A 24,226-nucleotide genomic window follows, 5' to 3' on the forward strand; every position below is an offset into this window, starting at 1 on the left:
GATATCGTCATAACCATAATTATCATCATTATCATTATTATTAACATCATTGTTACAGTTATTATTATCGTCATTACCATGTTAATTATCATCAGCATCGTCATCAGCATCCTTCTGATAATTTTAATCATCATTATTCGCATAATTGATATTACAAATATTATTATTATCATTATTGTCATTCTTATTTTTATTATTATAATCGTGGTTATCATTATTATCATCATAATAATAATTATTTTTAATTTAATTATTATTATAATTATCTTAATCATCATCATTTTTTTTATTTACATTAATTCTATTATCATCATTGTTATCATAATTATTATCATTTTCATCGTCATTATTATTTCTATTATTATCATTATTACTAATATCATAATAATTATTATTTTTACTATGATTCTTATTATTATTCTTATTATTATCACTATTATTATTACTAATCTTATTTATATATTCATCATAATCACTATCGTAATTATCATTATCATTATTATCATCACGATCAGTATTTTTATTATCATTATCATCATCAATAATATGATTATTATTCTTGTCTTCATCTTCATCACCATTATAACCCTTATAATCATCATCATCATTACCATTATCATCATTATCATTAGTATAAAGATTTTTAACATCATAATTTTCATAATTAATATTATCATGATCCGTATCATCATCAACATTATAATCATTATGATCATTTTTATCATTACTATTATCGTTATCATTATTATAACAATTATAGTCTACATAGTTGTCACTATTATCATCATAACTATTATTTTTATCATGATTATTATTTTTATAATTAATATTATTATTAGTACATAAGTCATTAATAGTATTATCTTGAACATCATCATCATCATCATTATTATTATTATTATTAACATTTTCATCACTATCATTATTATCATCAGTATCATTATTATTATTATCATTATCGTAATTATTCTTATTTTTATCATAATCATAAAAATTATTAATATTATCATTATTATTATCATAATCATTATTATTATAACAATTATTGTCATTATTATCCTTACAATCATTATAACCATTATCATCATAATCACGATCATTATTATAATAACGATTATTATTTTAATCATCATCATTATTATTGTCATTATTATCTTCTTTATTAATATCATTATTATCGTTCGTTGTGTCATTATTACTTTAATTATTATTATTATTTTCCTTATAGTCATCATTATTATCATAATCATTATTATTATCGTTTTTATCCTCTTTACTGTCATCATCATGATCAACATTACCATCGTCATTCCTATTATTATTATTACAATGTACATTATAATTATTTTCCTTATTGTCATTAATATCATTATCCTCAACATTATTATCGTCATTATGATCATTGTCATAATCATCAATCTAAATATAACTATTATCTTTTTTATCATCATTATCATTATTTTTATCATTTTAATCATAATCATCTTATTTTTTATCTTTATTACTTCAATTATTATCTTAATTAGCTGTATTATTATTATAATTATTATTATAATCATCATAATTATGTTTAGCATTATCATTATTATAACTATTATGATCGATTTTATTATTATCATTATCATTAACATTGTCAAAATTATAATTAATATGATTATTATGATATTTTCATTTTACAATCATAATTATCATCATCATTATCATTATTATAATTATTTTCACTATGATTATTTTTACTATTATTCTCATCATGATCATACTATCATAATTATTAACATCATCATTACTATTATTATTGTTATCATTATCATTATTATTAACATTATTTTTATCATTATCAATATTATCAACATTATGATGACTATTATTATCATAATCATCATCATCACCGTTATTAATTTTATTAAAATAATTATAAGTTTTATTATCACTATTATAATTGTCATTATTATCATTATTTTTACTATCGTTATTACTAGAATCATTATTACCATCTTAATGATCACCTTAATCATCATCATCATTGTTATCATGATTTTCGATATTTGAATGACTATTATTATTGTCATTATTTTTAATAATATTATTATTTTCCATATGATTAACATTATTATCATTATTATTATCATCATGATAATCATTATTATTGTTATTTTCATTATTGTTATTGCTATGATTATTTTTACTATCAATATAATACTTATTATTATCATCATCATTATTACTATCATTATTATCATTATCGTCATTATTGTTATCACTATTATTATAATTATCTTTATAATACTTATATCTATTATCACAATCATTACTATGATCTTTATTATTAAATCCATTATCATCATTAGAATGATCGTCATAATTATCATCATTGTTATCAGCATACTTATCGTTAACATCATCATCATCATAATTATCTTAATATCTATCATCACTTTTATTAACATTATGTGCATTATTATTACCATTATCATTATTATTATTATTCTCATTATTATCAGTATTATCACAATCATCATAGTTATTATCATTATTTTAATTAGAATTATTATCATCATTATTATCATTATTTTTATCATCAACATCATTCTCATTCTTATTTTTATTATTATCATAATCATTATTATCATCAATATCATTAGGATCAATATTATTATTATAAATATTTTTATCATTATTATTACAATTATAATTGACATTATTGTTTGAATTATTGCTATTATAATTTGTAATAATTTGACATTATTATAATTATTATCATTGTCATCATTTTTATTATAATCCTTACTATCGTTATTATCATGATTATCACTTACATTCTTAGCATGATTATTATTATTATTATTTGTGTTCTTTAATTATCATTATTAATATAATCATATTGATTATAATTATCATGATTAAAATAATTATCATCATACTTATTATTACTATTATTATTGTTAATACAATTATCATCATCATTATTATCGTCATTTTTTTTATTCTCATCACCTTGATTATTATTACTGCCATTATTATTATCATCATAATTATTATCATTATCATTATTTACATCATTATTTTTATTATTATTGTTATTTTAATTGTCCTATAACCAATCTCATTTAATAACCAATATCATTTTTATCATTATTATTATTATTATTATTATTATTATTATTATTATTATTATTATTATTATTATTATTGTTATCATTATTTTTATCATCGTCATTATTATCATTATCATTATTTTTATTATCATCACTATCATTACACTTAATATCGTTATTATCATAATGATACTTATTAGAATGTCATTTTTATTATTATTTATAATATCGTCATAACCATAATTATCATCATTATCATTATTATTAACATCATTGTTACTATTATTATATTATCATTACCATCTATATTATCATCAGCATCGTCATTAGCATCCTCATGATAATCTGAATCATAATTATTCGCATTAATGATATTACAAATATTGTTATTTTCATCATTATTGACATTTTTATTTTTATTGTTAGTATCGTAATTATCATTATTATAATCATAATGATAAATATTTTCAATTTTATTATTATTATAATTATCTTAATCATCATCTTTTTTTTTCTTTACATTATTTTTATTATTATCATTATTATCATTATTATTATCATCATCATCGTCATTATTATTTCTATTATCATCATCATCACTAATATCATAATAATTATTATTTTTATTATGATTCTTATTATTATTCTGATTATTATCACTATTATTATTACTATTATTATTTATATATTTATCAATATCACTATCGTAAGTATCATTATCATTATTATCATCACGATCAGTATTTTTATTATTATTCTCATCATCATTATCATTACCATTATCATCATTATCATTAGTATAAAGATTCTTAACATAGTTCTTTTCATAATTAATATTAGCATGATCTGTATTATCATCAACATTATAATCATTATGATCATCTTTATTATTACTATTATCGTTATCATTATTATATCAATTATGGTCTACATAGTTGTCACTATCATGATCATGACTATTATTTTTATCATGATTATTATTTTTATAATTAATATTATTATTAGTACATAAGTCATTAATAGTATTATTTTTAACATTATCATCATTATTATTATTATTATTATTATTATTATTATTATTATTAACATTATCATCACTATCATTGTTATGATCAACATCATCATTATTATTATCATTATCGTAATTATTTTTATTTTTATCATAATCATAAAAATTATTATCATTATTATTATTATCAAAATCATTATTACTATAACAATTATTGTCATTATTATCCTTACAATCATTATAACCATTATCATCATAATCACGATCATTATTATTATAACGATTATTATTTTAATCATCATCATTATTATTGTCATTATCATCTACTTTTATAATATAATTATTATCGTTCGTTGTATCATTATTACTATAATGATCATTATTGTTTACCTTATCGTAATCATTATTATCATCATTATTATTATTATCGTTTTTATTCTCCTAACTGTCATCATCATGATCGACATTATTATCGTCATTTCTATTATTATTATTAAAATGTAGATCATAATTATTATCCTTATTGTCATCAAAATCATTATCCTCAACATTATTATCGTCATTATGATCATTGTCATAATCATTAATCTAAATATTACTATTATCTTTCTTATTATCATTATCATTACTTTTATCATTATAATTATAATCATCTTATTTTTCATCTTTTTTTCTTTAATTATTATCTTAATCAGCCGTATCATTATTAAAATTATTATTATCATTATCATAATTATTATCAGCATTATTATCTTTATAACTATTATGATCTATTTTGTTACTATCAATATCATTAACATTGTCGAAATTATTATTATTATTATCATTATTATCTTTTTTTTTACAATTATAATTATCATTATCATTATCATTATTATGATTATTTTCACTATGACTATTTTTACTATTTTTCTCATCATGATCATATTATCGTCATTATCAACATTATCATTACTATTATTATTATTATTATTATTATTATTATTATTAACATTATTATCATTATTATCAATATTATCAACATTATGATGACTATTATTATCATAATCACCATCATCATCGTTATTAATTTTATTAATATAATTATAAGTTTTATTATCACTATTATAATTGTCATTATTATCATTATTTTTACTATTGTCTTTAAAAAAATCATTATTACCATCTTAATGATCACCTCCATCATCATCATCATTGTTATCATGACTATCGATATTTGAATAAACATTATTATAGTCATTATTCTTAATAATCTCATTATTTTCCATATGATTAACATTATTATCATTATTATTATCATCATGATTATCATTATTATTGTTATTTTCATTACTGTTATTGCTACGATTATTTTTATCATCAATATAATACTTTTTATTATCATCATCATTATTACTATCATTATTATTATTATCGTCATTATTGTTATTATTACTATTATAATCATCTTTATTATACTTATATCTATTATCACATTTATTATTATTATTTTTATTATTAAATCCATTATTATCATTATCATGATCGTCATAATTATCATTATCGTTATTAGCATACTTATCATTAACATTATCATCATCATAATTATCTTAATATCTATAATCACTTTTATTACCATTATGTGCATTTTTAAAACCATTATTATTATTATAATCATTTTAATTATTATCAGCATTATCACAATCATCATAGTTATCATCATCATTTCAATTAGAATTATTATCATCATCATTATCATTATCATTATCATCAACATCATTATCGTTCTTATTTTCATCATTATCATAATCATTATCATCATTATCATTATCAATATCATTAGGATCATTATCATAATTATAAATATCTTTATCATTATTATTACAATTATGATCGACATTATTGTTTGAATTATTGCTATGATTATTTTTTATAATTTGACATTATTATAATCATCATCATTGTCATCATTATTTCTATAATCCTTACTATCGTTACATCATGATTATTACTAAAATTTTTAGCATGATTATTATTATTATTATTTGTGTGTTCTAATTTTTATTATGAATATAATCATATTGATTGTAATTATCATGATTAATATAATCATTATCATCCTTATTATTACTATTATTATTGTTAATACAATTATCATCATCATTATTATCGTCATTTTTCTATTCTCATTACCTTTATTATTATAACTGCCATTATTATTATCATCATATTTATTATGATTATCATTATTAATATTAATATTTTAATTATTATTGTTATTTTAATTGTTCTAAAACCAAAATCATTTAATAACCAATATCATTTTTATTACTATTATTATTATTATTATTATTATTATTATTATTATTATTATTATTATTATTATTATTATTATTATTATTATTATTATTGTTATCATTATTTTTATCATCGTCATTATTATCATTATCATTATTTTCATTATTATCATTATCAATATTCTTAATTTTGTTATTATCATAATGATACTTATTATTAGAATGTCATTTTTATTATTATTTATAATATCGTCATAACCGTAATCATCATTATTATCATCATTATTAATATTATAATTATTGTTATTATTATTTCCATTGTCATCGTGGATATTATTATCATCATAATTATTATTATTATGATAATTATTATTATCTAAATTTTTATTATTACTATTGCTATGGTTATCGTCATGATCACTATAATTATTATCATTATTATCATTTATCTTTATTGTACTTATCATATTTATTACTATTACTCTTGTTATTCTTATTATTATAACCATTATTATTATGATGATTATCGTCATGATTAGCAGCATTATCACCATCATCATACATATTATCATCATCATTATCAGTATTATCATCATTATCATAATTATCATCATTATCATCATCATCATCATCATCATCATCATTATCATCATTTTAAACATCACTATAATCCTCGTAATCATTGTCATTAACACTCGGTATTGTTATCACTATTTTTATTATTGTTATTGCTATTATTATAATTTTTAATATCTTTATCATTATTATCACAATTACCATCGACATTGTTATTAAAATAATCGCTAGTATTCTTATTATTATTTTTAATTATAATAATTATCATTATTGTCCTTATCTTTATCATTATAAACATTATCACAATCATAATTGTTACGATTACAAGATGATAATCGTTATGTTGAACATCAAACTTATTATCATTATATTCAATATGATTAACATTACTCATATTATTATTGTCATTATTATTATCATCATATCTATCATAACCATGATTATCAACAAATCCATTATTACTATAATTATCATATTCTTATTATTATAACCATTATTATCATTAAAATCATCGTCATTATCAATTTCGACATCATTGTTATTATTTTCCATATCAATATCATTACTATTATCATCATTATTTTTATCATCATCAACATCATTATTATTATTGTCATCATCGTCATCATAAGAATCATTATCATTATGAATATTTTTATTATTATTAAGACGATTATTATCTACATTATTGTTTAAATTATCGCGATTATTATCATTATTTATTTTTCGTTATCATAATTATCATATTGCTATCATCATTATTATTACTTTTACTATCATAACCATCAAGTTTATAAGTGACATTATTAGCATAATTATTATCATTATCACTGGTTTTTCTAATCATCATTATCAACATAATTCTAATAATTATAATTATTACTATCAACATTATTAGTATCATCATTATCATTATTTTCCTTTTTATTATCTTTTTGACCTTTATTATTATTATCCCCATCATGATTTTTATTATTATTATCATTATTATGATCATGAATATCATTCTTATTATTATTATTGTAAGTTTTATTGTCCTTGTAATCATTATTAATATTATCACTATCATTATCATTATCAATGTCATCATAAATAATCGTCATTTTTATTATCGTTATTATTATCAATATCATTATTCTCATTATCATCATTATTATGATGCTCATTGTCGTTATCATCATAATGATACTTATTGTTAAAATATTATCATTGTCATCATTTCTTAGATCATCATAACCATAAATATCATTATTGTCAACATTATCTTTATCATAATTATCGTTACTATTATTTTCATTATCATCGTAGATATCATGATTATCATCATTATTATTATTATCATTATTTCCATCATCTTAATTTTTATTATTATTATTGCTATGGTTATTGCCATGATCACTATAATTATCATCAATATTATGATTATTATTATTGTTATTATTATCATTATCGTCCTTATTATGATTATTATTATTATAATCATCTTTATTTTACTTATATCTATTATCACAATTATTATTATTATCCTTATTATTATATCCATTATCATCATTATAATGATCGTCATAATTATCATCATGTTATTAGCATACTTATCATCAACATCATTATCATCATTACTATCTTAATATCTATTATCACTTTTATTACCATTATGTGCATTATTATTACCATTATCATCAGTATAATCATTTTTATTATTATCAGCATTATCACAATTATCATAGTTATCATCATTATTTTCATCAGAATTATTATCATCATCATTATCATCATGATTATCATTAACATTGTTATCATTCTTTTTTTTATCATTATCATAATCATTATCATCATTATCATTATCAATATCATTAGGATCATTATCATTATTATAAATATTTTTATCATTATTATTACAATAATGATCGACATTATTGTTTGAATTATCGCTATTATTATTTTTATTAATTTGACATTATTATTATCATCATCATTGTCATCATTATCATTATAATCCTTACTATCGTTATCATCATGATTATCACTAACATTTTTAGCATGATTATTATTATTATTATTATTTGTATTTTCTTACTATCATTATTACCATAATCATATTGATTATAATTATCATGATTAATATTATCATCATAATCCTTATTATTACGATTATTATTGTTAATACAATAATCATTATCATTCTTATTGTCATTTTTTTTATTCTCTTTACCTTTATTATTATCACTTCCATTATTATTATCATCATATTTTTTTTCATTATCATTATTAATATTATCATTTTTATAATTATTGTTATTTGAATTGTCCTAAAACCAATATCATTTAATAACCAATATTATTTTTATGAATCTAATTATTATTATTATTATTATTATTATTATTATTATTGTTATCATTATTTTTATCATCGTCATTATTATCGTTATCATTATTTTCATTATCATCATTATCATTATACTTATTATCGTTATTATCATAATGATACTTATTATTAGAATGTCATTCTTATTATTATTTATAACATTGTCATAACCATAATTATCATCATTATCATCATTATTATTATTATAATCATTGTTATTATCATTTTTATTGTCATCGTGAATATTATTTTCATAACCATTATAATTATCATTATTGTTATTATTATCTATATTTTTATTATTACTATTGCTATGGTTATCGTCATGATCACTATAATTGTTATCATTATTATTATTCATCTTTATTGTACTTATCATGTTTATTACTATTACTATTGTTTTTCTTATTATTATAACCATTATTATCATGATAATCATCGTCATCATTAGCAGCAATATCACCATCATTATACATATCATCATCATTATTATCAGTTTTATCATTATTATCATCATTATCATCATCATCATCAATTTGAAGAACACTATAATCCTCGTTATCATTGTCATTAACACTTGGTATTGTTAATACTATTTTTATTGTCATGATTGCTAATATTATAATTTTTAATATCTTTATCATTATTATCACAATTACGATCGACATTACTATTTAAATAATCGCTTGTATTCTTATTATCACTTTTAATTATAATAATCATCATTATTGTCATCATCTTTATCATTATAAACATTATCACAATCGTCATAGTCATGATTACAAGATAATAATCGTTATGTTAAACATCAAACTTATTAACATTATAATCATTATGATTTACATTACCCATATTATTATTGTCATTATTATTATCATCTTATTTATCATAACCATGATTATCAACATATCCATTATTACTACATATATTATATTCTTATTATTATAACCATTATCATCATTATAATCATCGTCATTATTAACATCGACATTATTGTTATTATTTTTCATATCAATATCATTATTATTATCATCATTATTTTTATCATCATCAACATCATTATTATTATTATCATCATCATCATAAGAATCATCATCATTATAAATATTTTTATCATTATTATGACGATTACTATCGACATTATTGTTTAAATTATCGCGATTATTATCATTATCAATTTTCCGTTATCATCACCATTATTACTTTTACTATCATAACCATCAAGATTATAAGTGACATTATTAGCATAATTATTATCATTATCACTGGTTTTCTTAATCATTATTATCAACATAATTCTATTGATTATAATTATTCCTATCAACATTATTATCATCATCATTATCATTAATGTTCTTTTTAATATCTTTATGACCTTTATTATTATTATCCCCATCATGATTTTTATTATCATTATCATTATTATCATCATCAATATTATTCTTATTATTATCATTGTAAATTTTTTTGTCCTTATAACCATTATTATAATTATCACTATCATTATCATTATCAATGTTATCATCAATGATCGTCATTTTTATTATAGTTATTATTATCAATATCATTATTCTCATTATTATCATTATTATAATGCTCATTGTCGTTATTATCATAATGATACTTTTTGTTAAAATATTATAATTGTCATCATTTCTAAGATCATCATAACCATAAATATCATTATTGTCATCATCATCATTATCATAACTATCGTTACTATTATTAACATTATCATCGTAAATATCATGATCATCATCATTATTATCATCATAATTATTTTCATTATCTTAATTTTCATTATTAATATTGCTATGGGTATTGCTATGATTACTATAATTATCATTATTATTATTATTATTATTATTATCATTATCATTATCATTATCGTCCTTATTATGATTATTCTGATTAAAATCATATTTATTGTACTTATATCTATTAATACTATTACTATAATCATCCTTATCATCATAACCATTATAATTATTATCATTATCGTTATCATTATCCTCATTATCATCATACTTATTATTAACATCATCATCATTATTATCTTTATATTTATTATTATTTCTATTACCATCAGGCTCATTATTATGACGAATATTATCATTATAATTATCGTCATTATTATCAGCATTATCACCATTCTCATCCTTATCAGCAACATCATCATCTTTATTATTATTTTTATCATCATTATCATTATAAGCATTATTATCATTATCTTCATCATCATCATTATCATCATTATTACAAACAACACTATCATCCCCATTTTCATCGTCATCAACACTTTTTATTCGAATCACCTCTTTCATTATTATCATTGGTATTATTATTACTATAAATATCTTTATTATTACTATCACAAATACCATCGACATCAATATTTAATTTATTGTTCGTACTATCTTCATCTTTGTTCAGTAATAATAATTATCAGCATCGTCATCATCATCATCCTTATCAACATCATTACCATTATCGTTGTTATAATTATTAAAATAATAATCGTTACTTAAATTAGCAAATTAATTATTATTATTATTATTATCATAATTAACATTACTTATATCATTATGGTTTTTATTATTATCATATCCGTTTTTCTTATTATTATCATTATCTCATTATTTTGACCATTATCATCGTTCTAACTTATGTCATCATTAACATCAACATTATTATCATTCTTATCATTATAATCATCATCATTATCACCATCATCATAAGCATCATTACTATTTTTATCAATATCATTATAAACAACACTATTATCTTAATTGTCACCGTCATCGACACTTATAATCATTATCACTATTATTATTATTATCATTAATATAATTATTATTATCAATATCTGAAATATTATTATTACAACTATCATTGACATCATTGTTTAAATCATCACTATTATTATCATTAGCAATTTGTCATTATTATAATCATCATCACTGTCATCATCATTATTATTATTTTTACTATCATTATCAACATGATTATTACCAACATTAAATGCATGATTATTATCATTATTATTGGTGTTCTTTAATCTTCATTATTAACCTAATTTTGTTAATTATAACTATCAGTATTTATATTATCGTCATTGTTATTATTATGGATATTATTATCGTTATTATTATCCTCATCATCATTATTATTGTCATTTTCATTAATCTTATCGCTTTTATTATTATTGTCATCATTATTTTTATGATCATTATTATTATTATTTTTATGATCGATTGTATTATTATTATCATTGTCATTTTTATTCTCCTTATAACAATTATCATTATTATAACTATCATTATTACTATTATAATTATCATTATGATTGTCATTATTACGATCGACATCATTATCATTATCATTATTATTGTTAATATCATTATTATAATAATCTTTATTGTTATTATCATAATAATACTCATTATTAAAATTTCATCATTATCATTATTCCCAATATCGTCCAAACTACGATTATCATTATTATTATCATTATTATCATTATAATCATCGTTATTTTTAACCCCATTATTATCGTGAATATTGGTATAATTGTTAGTATCTTTTTTATAATTATTATTATTTTCATCATCGTCACTATCCTAATTTATATTATTCCTTTAATTATCATCATTTTTATCATAATCAACATCAATATAATTATTATTATTATAATAATTATTTTCATTACTATCATTAACATTATCTTCCTTATTGTCATTCTTAATAATATTATCATAATCATTAAAATTGTCATTATTATCAACGTTTTTATTATCGTCATAACCATGATTATTATTCTTATTATTATTATTATCAAAATCATGATGGTTATATTATTATAATTGTTATATTTATCATCACCATTATTATCGTCATTTTTATTATCATTTTTTCTATCGTCATCGGCATAGTTATTATTAACGTCACCATATTCATCCTTATCATTATGATTATTATTAACATTATTATCATTATTATCAACATCATCATCATCATTATCTTCATCTTCATCATCGTCATCAGTATTATAATTAGGATCATAAGCATCATCAGTATCCTTCTTATTATTACGATTATTATTATAACACATTATAATCATAATCACTATAATTATTATTATCATTATCATTATCGTCATAATTATCTTTAGCATTATTACTATGATTATTATCATCATAATTATAATTATTATTTAAATCTGTGAAATTAACATTATTATTATCATCATCATCATTAATATCAATAGTATTATTATTATTTTTTTCATTTTTAACATTATTATCATTTTTATTGTCATTATTATGAAAATTGTTTTTATTTGTATCTTAAATATTATTATTAATATCATTTTTTTTTTTATTATTATCGTCATTATTATTATTATTACCATTATATGTATTATCAGTATTATTATTATCATCATTATCATAGTCATTATGCTTATTATCGTTATCACTATTATGATCATCATTATTATAAATGTCATTATTATTATTATTTTGTTTATCGTTATAAATATGATAATCATTATGATAGTCATTACTATTATCACTATTGTTACTGTCATAATTATCATCATTATTATTATTATGATATTCATACTTATTATTACTTTCTTTAAATGAATCCTTATAATATTTTAACATTATTATTATTATCATTATCATTATTATTTTTATCAACATCATTAAAGTTATTGTTTTTATTATCATTGTCACTATTATTATCATCATCATTATAACTGTCATCATTATTATTATTTTCATTATCGTTTTTATATTTATCATTATTATTATCACCATTAATAGCATTTTAATCGAGAGAAATATTATTATCATTATTATTAACATTGTGGTCCATATTATAATTAACATTATGATTATTATCATTATCATGATTATCATTATCATTATCACTATTATTATTGTTATTATTATCATTTTTCTTATCATTGTCAACACCATGATGATCATTATTATCACCATAATTATATTTATCATCATTGTCCCTTTTATGTACATTTTCATAATTTATTGTCATCACTCTTATCGTTGTTATTATATTTATTGTCATTACAATACTCATAAGTATAACCATCATCATTATTCGATATTATGATCGTCATCATTATTATTGTTAACATCATTTTTATTGCTATTATTACTATAATTATAGTCATTATCATCATTATTATTTATATTATTATCATCCCTATTATTATAATTATTATTATAATATTTTGTCAATATTATCAAAATTTTTATTATTATCAGCACCATTATAATCATAATAAACATTATTGACATTTTTATTATTATTTTAATAGTATCAGTAATATGATTATAATATTTATTTTTAACATTATTTTTACTATTACCATTACTGATAGTACTGTCATTTTTATTATTATTATTATTTTACTCATTATCATTATTATCATTACCATCAATATCATTTTTTCAATCATGAATAACATCTTTATAATTATCATTATAAACACAATACTTATTATTATTATCATCGTCATCGACAATTGTTGTCATTAATATCATCAACATTATCATGCTTGTCATCATTAACATTATCATCCTCATTATCTGCACGACCATCATTATTATAATCGTTATTATCATTATCATCATCTTTAGTATAATTATAATTTCTATTATTTTCATTTTAACTGAAATTATTATAGTAAATATAGTTATTTATAATGTTGTTTTTATAACTGTCATCATTTTAATCTATCTCATCAATATTTTAATTGTCATCATCATTGTCGTCATCATTACTTTTTACATCATTTATATCATAAACATTAATATTGTCATAATTACTTTTAACATTAGTATTACTATTATTATCATTTAAATCATAACAATCAGTACTAATATTATCATTCACTTTATGATCAACCTGAATCTTTATTATTATCATTATCATCATTATTATCCTTAACATTATCAACATCTTTTTTAACATGTTTATCTTTTTCATTAGTATTCTCATCATAAAATAACCATTATTATCATTATTATTATAATTAATCAATAAATTATCATCATCGATATCATCATTTTTGTTATAATTGTTATTTTAGTTGTTCTTATAACCATTATCGTTCTTATTCATATTATGATTATTATTATTATTAATATGATCATCAGAATTATTTAAATTATTAAAATTATTATAATAGCTATCATTTTTTAATAATTTTTACTATTATTATTATTATTACTTACATCATTACCATTATCATTATTATCATTCTCATCAAAATTTGTATCATCATCATCATTATCATTATCATCATCATTATTATTATCATTATTCTTATTATTATTATCAACATCCTTATGACTGTTATTATTTTTATTATGATTATTATTATCATCGTCATTATAATCATCAATGATGACATAAGTATGATCATCATATTCGTTTTTTTTATTATTATCATTATCCTTATTTTTATAACCATTATCATTATTCTAACTAATGTCATCATCAACATCAACAATATTATCATTCTTATCATTAAAATTATCATCATTATTATCATCATCATTATCATTGTCATCATCATTATCAACATCATCATAAGCATCATTATTATTTTTATCAATATCATTATAAACAACACTATTATCTCAATTGTCACCGTCATCGACACTTATAATAATTATCACCATTATTATTATTATCATTAGTATAATTATTATTATCAATATCTCAAATATTATTATTACAACTATCATTGACATTATTGTTTGAATTATCACTATTATTATCGTTTGCAATTTGTCATTATCATAATCATCATCACTGTCATCATTATTATTATTATTATTTTTAGTATCGTTTTCAACATGATTATCACCATTATTATAAGCATGATTATTATCATGATTATTGGTGTTCTTTAATCATCATTATTAACTTAATTCTGTTGATTATAATTATCAGTATTTATATTATCGTCATTATTATTATTATTTATATTATTATCGTTATTATTATCCTCATCATCATTATTATTGTCATTTTCATTAATCTTATCGCTTTTATTATTATTGTCATCATTTTTTTATGATCATTATTATGTTTATTTTTATAATCGATAGTATTCTTATTATTATTATTGTCATTTTTGTTCTCCTAATAACCATTATCATTATTATTACTATCATTATTATTATTATAATTATCATTATGATTGTCATTATTACGATCGACATCTTCATCATTATTATTATCATCGTTATTATCATTATTATAATAATCTCTATTGTTATCAGTATAATAATACTCATTATTAAAATTTCATCATTATCATCATTCCCAATATCGTCAAAACCACGATTATCATTATTATTATTATTATTCTCATTTTGATCATCGTCATTATCCTAATTTATATTATTCCTTTAATTATCATCATTTTTATCATTATTAACATCAATATGATTATTATTATCATAATAATTATTTATTATTATCATTAATATTATCTTTCTTATTGTCATTATTAATAATATTATCATAATCATTAAAATTGTCATTATTATCAACGTTTTTATCATCGTCATAACCATGATTATGATTTTTATTATTATTATTAACAAAATCATGATGATTATATTATTATAATTGTTATTTTCATCATCACCATTATTATCGTCATTTTTATTATCATTTTTTCTATCGTCATCGGCATAGTTATTATTAACGTCACCATATTCATCCTTATCATTATGATTATAATTAACATTATTATTATTATTATTAACATCATCATCATTATCTTCATCTTTATCATTGTCATCAGTATTATAATTAGGATCATAAGCATCATCAGTATTCTCCTTATTATAACAATTATTATCATAACACATTATGTTCATAATTACTATAATTATTATTATTATTATCATTATCGTCATAATTATTCTTAGCATTATTATTATGATCATTATCATCATAATCATAATTATTATTAAAATCTGTGAAATTAACATTATTATCATCATCATCATCATTAATATCATTAGTATTATTATAATTTTTTTCTTTTTCAACATTATTATTATTTTTATTGTCATAATCATAAAAATTGTTTTTATTTGTATCTCAAATATTATCGTTATTATTATTATTTTTTTTATTATTATCGTCATTATTATTATTATTACCATTATGAGTATTATCAGTATCATTATTATCATCATTATCATAGTCATCATGCTTATTATCGTTATCACTTTTATCATCATCATTATTATAAATGTCATTATCATTATCATTTTGTTAATCGTTATTAATATGATAATCATTATGATAGTCATTACTATTATCACTATTGTTACCGTCATAATTATCATTATTATTATTATTATTATTATTATTATTATTATTATTATTATTATTATTATGATCCTCATACTTATTATTACTTTTATCAAATTAATCCTTATAATATTTAACATTATTATTATTATCATTATTATAATTATTATTATCAACATCATTAAAGTTATTATTTCTATTATTATTGTCACTATTATTTTTATTATCATTATAACTGTCATCATTAATATTATTTTCATTATCGTCTTTATATCGATCATCATCATTATCACTATTAATAGCATTATAATCAAGAGAAATATTATTATCATTATTATTAACATTGTGGTTCATATTATGATCAACATTATGTTTATTATCATTATCATGATTATCATTATCATTATTACTATTATTATCGTTATTATTATTATTTTTATTATCATCGTCAACACCATGATGATTATTATTATCACCATAATTATTATTATCATCATTGTCATTTTTATGTACATTTTCATAATTTATTGTCATCACTCTTATCGTTGTCATTATTATTATTGTCATTATAATACTCATTAGTATTACCATCATTATTATTCGGTATTATAATCATCATCATTATCATGGTTAAATCATTTTTATTGCCATTATTACTATAATTATAGTCATTATCATCATTACTATTTATATTATTACTATCCCTATTATTATAATTATTATCATTTTTGTCAATATTATCAAAATTTTTATTATTATCAGCACCATTATAATCATAATAAACATTATTGACATTTTTATTATTATTTTAATAGTATCAGTAATATGATTATAATATTTATTTTTAACATTATTTTTACTATTACCATTACTGATAGTACTGTCATTTTTATTATTATTATTATTTTACTCATTATCATTATTATCATTACCATCAATATCATTTTTTCAATCATAAATAACATCTTTATTATTATCATTATAAACACCATACTTATTATTATTATCATCGTCATCGACAATTGTTGTCATTTTTATCATCAACATTATCATGCTTGTCATTATTAACATTATCATCCTTATTATCTGCACGACCATCAATATTATAATCGTTATTATCATTATTATCATCTTTAGTATAATTATAATTTCTATTATTATCATTTTAACTGAAATTGTTATAGTAAATATTTATGATATTGTTTTTATAACTGTCATTATTCTTATCTATCTCATCAATATTTTGATTGTCATCATCATTATCTTCATCATTACTATCATTTACATCATTATTATCATAAACATTAATATTGTTATAATTACTTTTATCATTAGTATTACTTTTATTATCATTCATATTATAACAATCAGTACCAATATTATCATTAACTTTATGACTAACCTGAATCATTATTATTATCATTATCATCATTATTATCCTTAACATTATCAACATTATTTTTAATATTTTTATCTTTGTCATTAGTATTCTCATCATAAAATAACCATTATTATTATTATTATTATAATTATTAAATAAATTATCATCATCGATATCATCATTTTTGTTATCATTGTTATTTTAGTTGTTCTTATTACCATTATTGTTTTGATCTATATTATGATTATTATTATTATTAGTATGATCATCAGGATTATTTTAATTATTATAATTAATATAATAGCTATCATTTTTTAATCATTTTTACTATCATTATTATTATTACTTACATCATCACCATTATCATTATTATCATTCTCATCAAAATTTGTATCATCATTATCATCATTATCATCATCATGATCATTATTATCATAATTATTCTTATTATTATTATCAACATTCTTATGACTGTTATTATTTTTATTATTATTATTATTATCATCGTCATTATTATCATCAGCATCATCATCATCATCATCATTATTCTCAACGTCATCATCATCATGATTCATATCATCAAGGACAATAACATTTTCCACCATTATCATGATTATTCTTATTATTATTATTATCATTATGACCTGTATCATTATCATCATCATTATTATTATTATTATCACAATGATCATTATCCTTACTATCACTATTACCATAATTATTATGATTATTATCATTATTATTATTATTGTCATCATAATAATCATCATTGTTATATTTATCATCATTTATATCCTAATTATCATTATTACTATTATTATCATTTTTATTTTTATTATCCTTATAATCAATATCCTTATTGAAATTATTATCGACATTATCAATTACATTATTAGCAGTATTGTACTTGTTATTTTTATCATTCTTTTCATGATTATTATTACGATAGTTATTATCATCATCGTTATTTCTATTATCGTTCTTATTATCATTACTTTTATTACTATCTCTTTTATCATTAATTATTATTATCACTATTTTTACAATCATAGTTATTTTTATTATTAATTTTATTACAATTTTTATCATCATTTTTTCGTGCAATGCATTGAGCAGAACGTTTCCTTTGAGAATGGTTAACGTGCACGAGCAAATATACTTGATTAGCGTCGTACCGGCTTTGCGCAACAGAGCACTCTGTTATTTGGTATCGAGATAATAAAGAGCTTTTCAAATGGCAACGTGTTTTCAACTAAATGGGAAACGTGACTTTGATGCCATTACGACGACAGAATTAGTACTTGGTTTGCATTATCACTTTCTCTCTTTCGATTTTCAGCAGCACACATATACAGTTATTTGTCATCTGGGAAAATGCAAGAGCGAAATCAGCAATTTTTCAGTTTATTTTGCTTGAGATTCAAGAAATGGTAACTAAATGGTCGCGAAGTATTTTCCCAGTAGGCTTTCACAAGAATCGATGATTTTCCGGAAAGATTCGTTTTGAAAGATGTTGTATTTGTGCGCGATCTCGTCAATTTCTAAAAAATGCCATTGTATTGTAAGTTTAGTGGTATACCATGCTAGCTCTTACATTGATTTTATATATTTTGCGAGGTAACGATTACGCTCAAACTATTGAAATGGCTACCTATGGTAAATGAGTCGACGATACCACTACTTCCGCATGATTCGAGCATTAAATCATCAATAATGACCAGTTTTGGTCTATCTTTGCCTGCCTAATCGCTATTTTGTGGTAATTTCTTATGTAAATTAATATTACTTTACAACGTCGAAAACCAGACTGCCATTCAACGTAACAAAAAAACGACCCCCTCGAATCAAGTATCACTTGTACGGTCAACGTGTTGCTCAAACCGTCTGACAAACACGGTCTTACTGCAACCAGTAGGTCCACTAAGTGTGCACATCCACAGGTATTGCCATTAAGTGAAAATCCTGTCAAACTAAACCCTGTCAAAATGCCCTGGGGCCTCTACTTATTGCTCGCGAGACTGCGAGCGCTTTTAAAAGGCTCTCGCAAAGGTGGCTTGCTTGACCAGTCAGCTTGCTTCGTTAGATTGGCCGCCAATCCAGCTCCATTTGTCACTGCCATGCCGCCACCGTCGCTGCACTGCTCGAACTCAAAACTTAGATTGCCTTCTAATTAAATTTTCCTGAAAGTTTAGAAACTACAGTTACTCGTATAACTACCGTTGAGACAATTTCGATTTTTAGGGTTAAAGGACGTGCGAATGTGCAATGTCTTGGAATACGTTTTACTAAACAATAAAACAAATTTATCTATTATAATCTTTGCGCAAACGTTGATTATAAACTATTTGCCATAACGGTTAAAAGTGTGATACCAGATAGTAATTAGATACATTTATGTAACTTAAACATTTTCGTGTGAAAACTACTTCTTTTAATGAGTTATGCATTAGCACTGAAAAGGGCCATTATTTTTCTATTATTTATATCTATTTTTTCGGGTCGTGTGAACAAATTTGAAAAACGTAATTTTCATTCTTTTTCATTTGATTTTTCTAAAAGTGAAATTTGACAATTATGATAGTCATTTTTTCGATGAGTTGCAATAAAGTTTGATTTACTTAGTTTCACATCCATCTTATCGGTTAGTTGTTGAAGCGTTTACCGTTGAAAATTAAATGATGGAGCCAAAGGCCGTGGTCATACTTTAGGTGACTAAGCATTTCCCCTCCCTCTACTTCATCATTACAAGCTACAAAATGCCGTAATGTAAATTGATTAAGTTATAAAAATGCAAAAAGTATCCGTAGGCTTACCGCTCACGTTCATATACCTCACTACATGAGATAAGAGAGAGGTGTGATAGGCTCAGTCGTGTGTTTGTAATTGAATGGGTAACTTGTGAGTCTATAACCGTTTACAAAATTACGCTGTAAAGTGTATGATTGTTTGGCTTTACATTTATTAAAATGTCTTCAGGTGTTAATACGTCAACGAGAAAATTTTTTATATCTTGAATTTAACAGCCACCCGTTGGTAAAGTTACTACCTCTTTACCCACGTCAAATTTATTATTACTCTCGTTAATATTAGATATAGAATTAAGTGTGAGTGATTCCACACAATAATGAACGTAACTTTTTCGGTGAGAGCTCAATCAGGAAAAAATTATGTGCTTGAAGAAAGTATGGTGTACTAGATAAATTTGAAAAAGTAAATGCGTCTCTGGTAACGGTTCATCAATAAATGATAAATTATTTTACATCACTTGTTTATAAAGGCTTACAGTTCAGGCTATTACTTAAAAATCTTAGACAGAGATAATCACAGTTGCCAATATTAAATTCTTAATATCTGGTGTGATTATACTTAACAATACTAACACCGAGCTATAACATCAAATCTAGCAGTAAGTGTAGATCTCCAAAATTGTCAATAAATGTTACGCCATCACCTTGTTTTCTGTATGCAACCCAATAGGTAATTAAACCTTCTCTATCATATAGATTAACAGTAGCTGATTTATTTTAATGTGAACCTTTCTTGATGTAAAATTATTTTGATAATATCTTTAGTTATGAAAGCTTGATTAGGCAGTTTTATTTTGAACGTTTTTTTTAAGCCCCTTCCTAGTTTTAAGTATAGATCCAAGCCTTTCTAATGTATTTTTAGGAAAAGGCCTGTACCAAGTAAAAAAGCTTTCATTTTTTTATTGTATCGCGTACTCTCTTAAAGCTGCTTCTTGGCTTCGTTTTCTTGATTTATTGTTTTATGTATACTAGATTTCATTAGCGCGCTACGCGCGCCGAAATAAATATTTAGTATAAATTATTAAGCAACGATGCGTTCTATTTATGAACCTATTATTATTAGAAAATAACACAGAAGAATGTTATAGAGATTCAATCGTTCCATGCAAATTCATTATCTTTGGGATGTCGCTTCAGTTAGAAAATACATGAAAAAAGCACATGTATGTCAAGACGCGCGTTTTGCATGAATTAAACAATCTGTACCTTTTTTCAACAATTACAGCGTTATGTAACATTTTATATTTTTTGCCGGAACCTCCTTAAGCTGAATGTTTTCTAATATTAGAAGATTAAATAATATATTATTGGTATACATTCAATAATTTCACCATTATTAAATATTACAGATATAATTCTTTGTAAACGTAATTTTTTACATACATGTTTTGTCTTTGGAATCCAAGATAAATTGTTAGAGAGTCCCATGATCTTACCCGAGACATAGCTACATATAATTGTCCATGATTGAAGACATCTCTTCTGAGATCGATCCCTATTCTTTTAAACGTTTGTCCTTGAGATTTGTTTATAGTCATTGCGAAGGCTAATTTTACTGGGAATTGCCTTCTTTTAAAAGTAAATGGATATTCATTCTCACAGTAAAGGGTAATACGATTTAAAAATACAATATTGTTACATTTGTCTCCTGTCAAAACCTTACATTTTAATAAATGATTAGAAAAATCAATAACCAGCAGTCTTGTGCCATTACATAAGCCTTCATTGATACTTATATTTCTAATCAAAATAATAATGCAATTTTTCCTTAAACGTAATGTATAAGGAGGCAGTGATGGTGGATTTAAAGTATTGAGGTATTCTGGTAAGAGAAGATCAGTAAGCTCACCATTATTGCAGTTTTCAATACTATCAATCCCAGTATAAATATTTTCAGTAGATTTTTCTAATAAATTAGTAACTTGATCATTAATGTCATCGACATCAACATTTCTAGCAGATAAAATAGCACACTTACTCATTTCTTCGAAATTTTTTTCTTCTATAAGTTTTCCAAACACTTCTTGAACAATACACCTTTCTACTGGTAGTATACAACGATTAGGGAGTTGAATATTATCATTCAAGTCATTTAAGGTACCATTTCCTACAGCTAATAAAAACTGAGCGAATTCAAGCTCTTGCGGTAAGACCCTCACATTTGTTTTTAATTGAAATTTCGAAAAATGATGCCATAATGAACTATACTTAATAGATAAATTTAATATTTCACTTCGAGTTCCATGATTTTTAATAGGGAGAAGTTGTCTAAAGTCTCGACCTAAAAGCATAATTTTTCCCCCAAAAGGCAAATTGCTATTCATAATATGTTTTAAGGTCCGATCTA

Source organism: Copidosoma floridanum, unplaced genomic scaffold (genome assembly GCF_036245765.1).
Source record: "Copidosoma floridanum isolate Cflo_tuat_1 unplaced genomic scaffold, Cflo_Japanese_pri ptg000027l, whole genome shotgun sequence".
NCBI classification, from domain to species: domain Eukaryota; kingdom Metazoa; phylum Arthropoda; class Insecta; order Hymenoptera; family Encyrtidae; genus Copidosoma; species Copidosoma floridanum.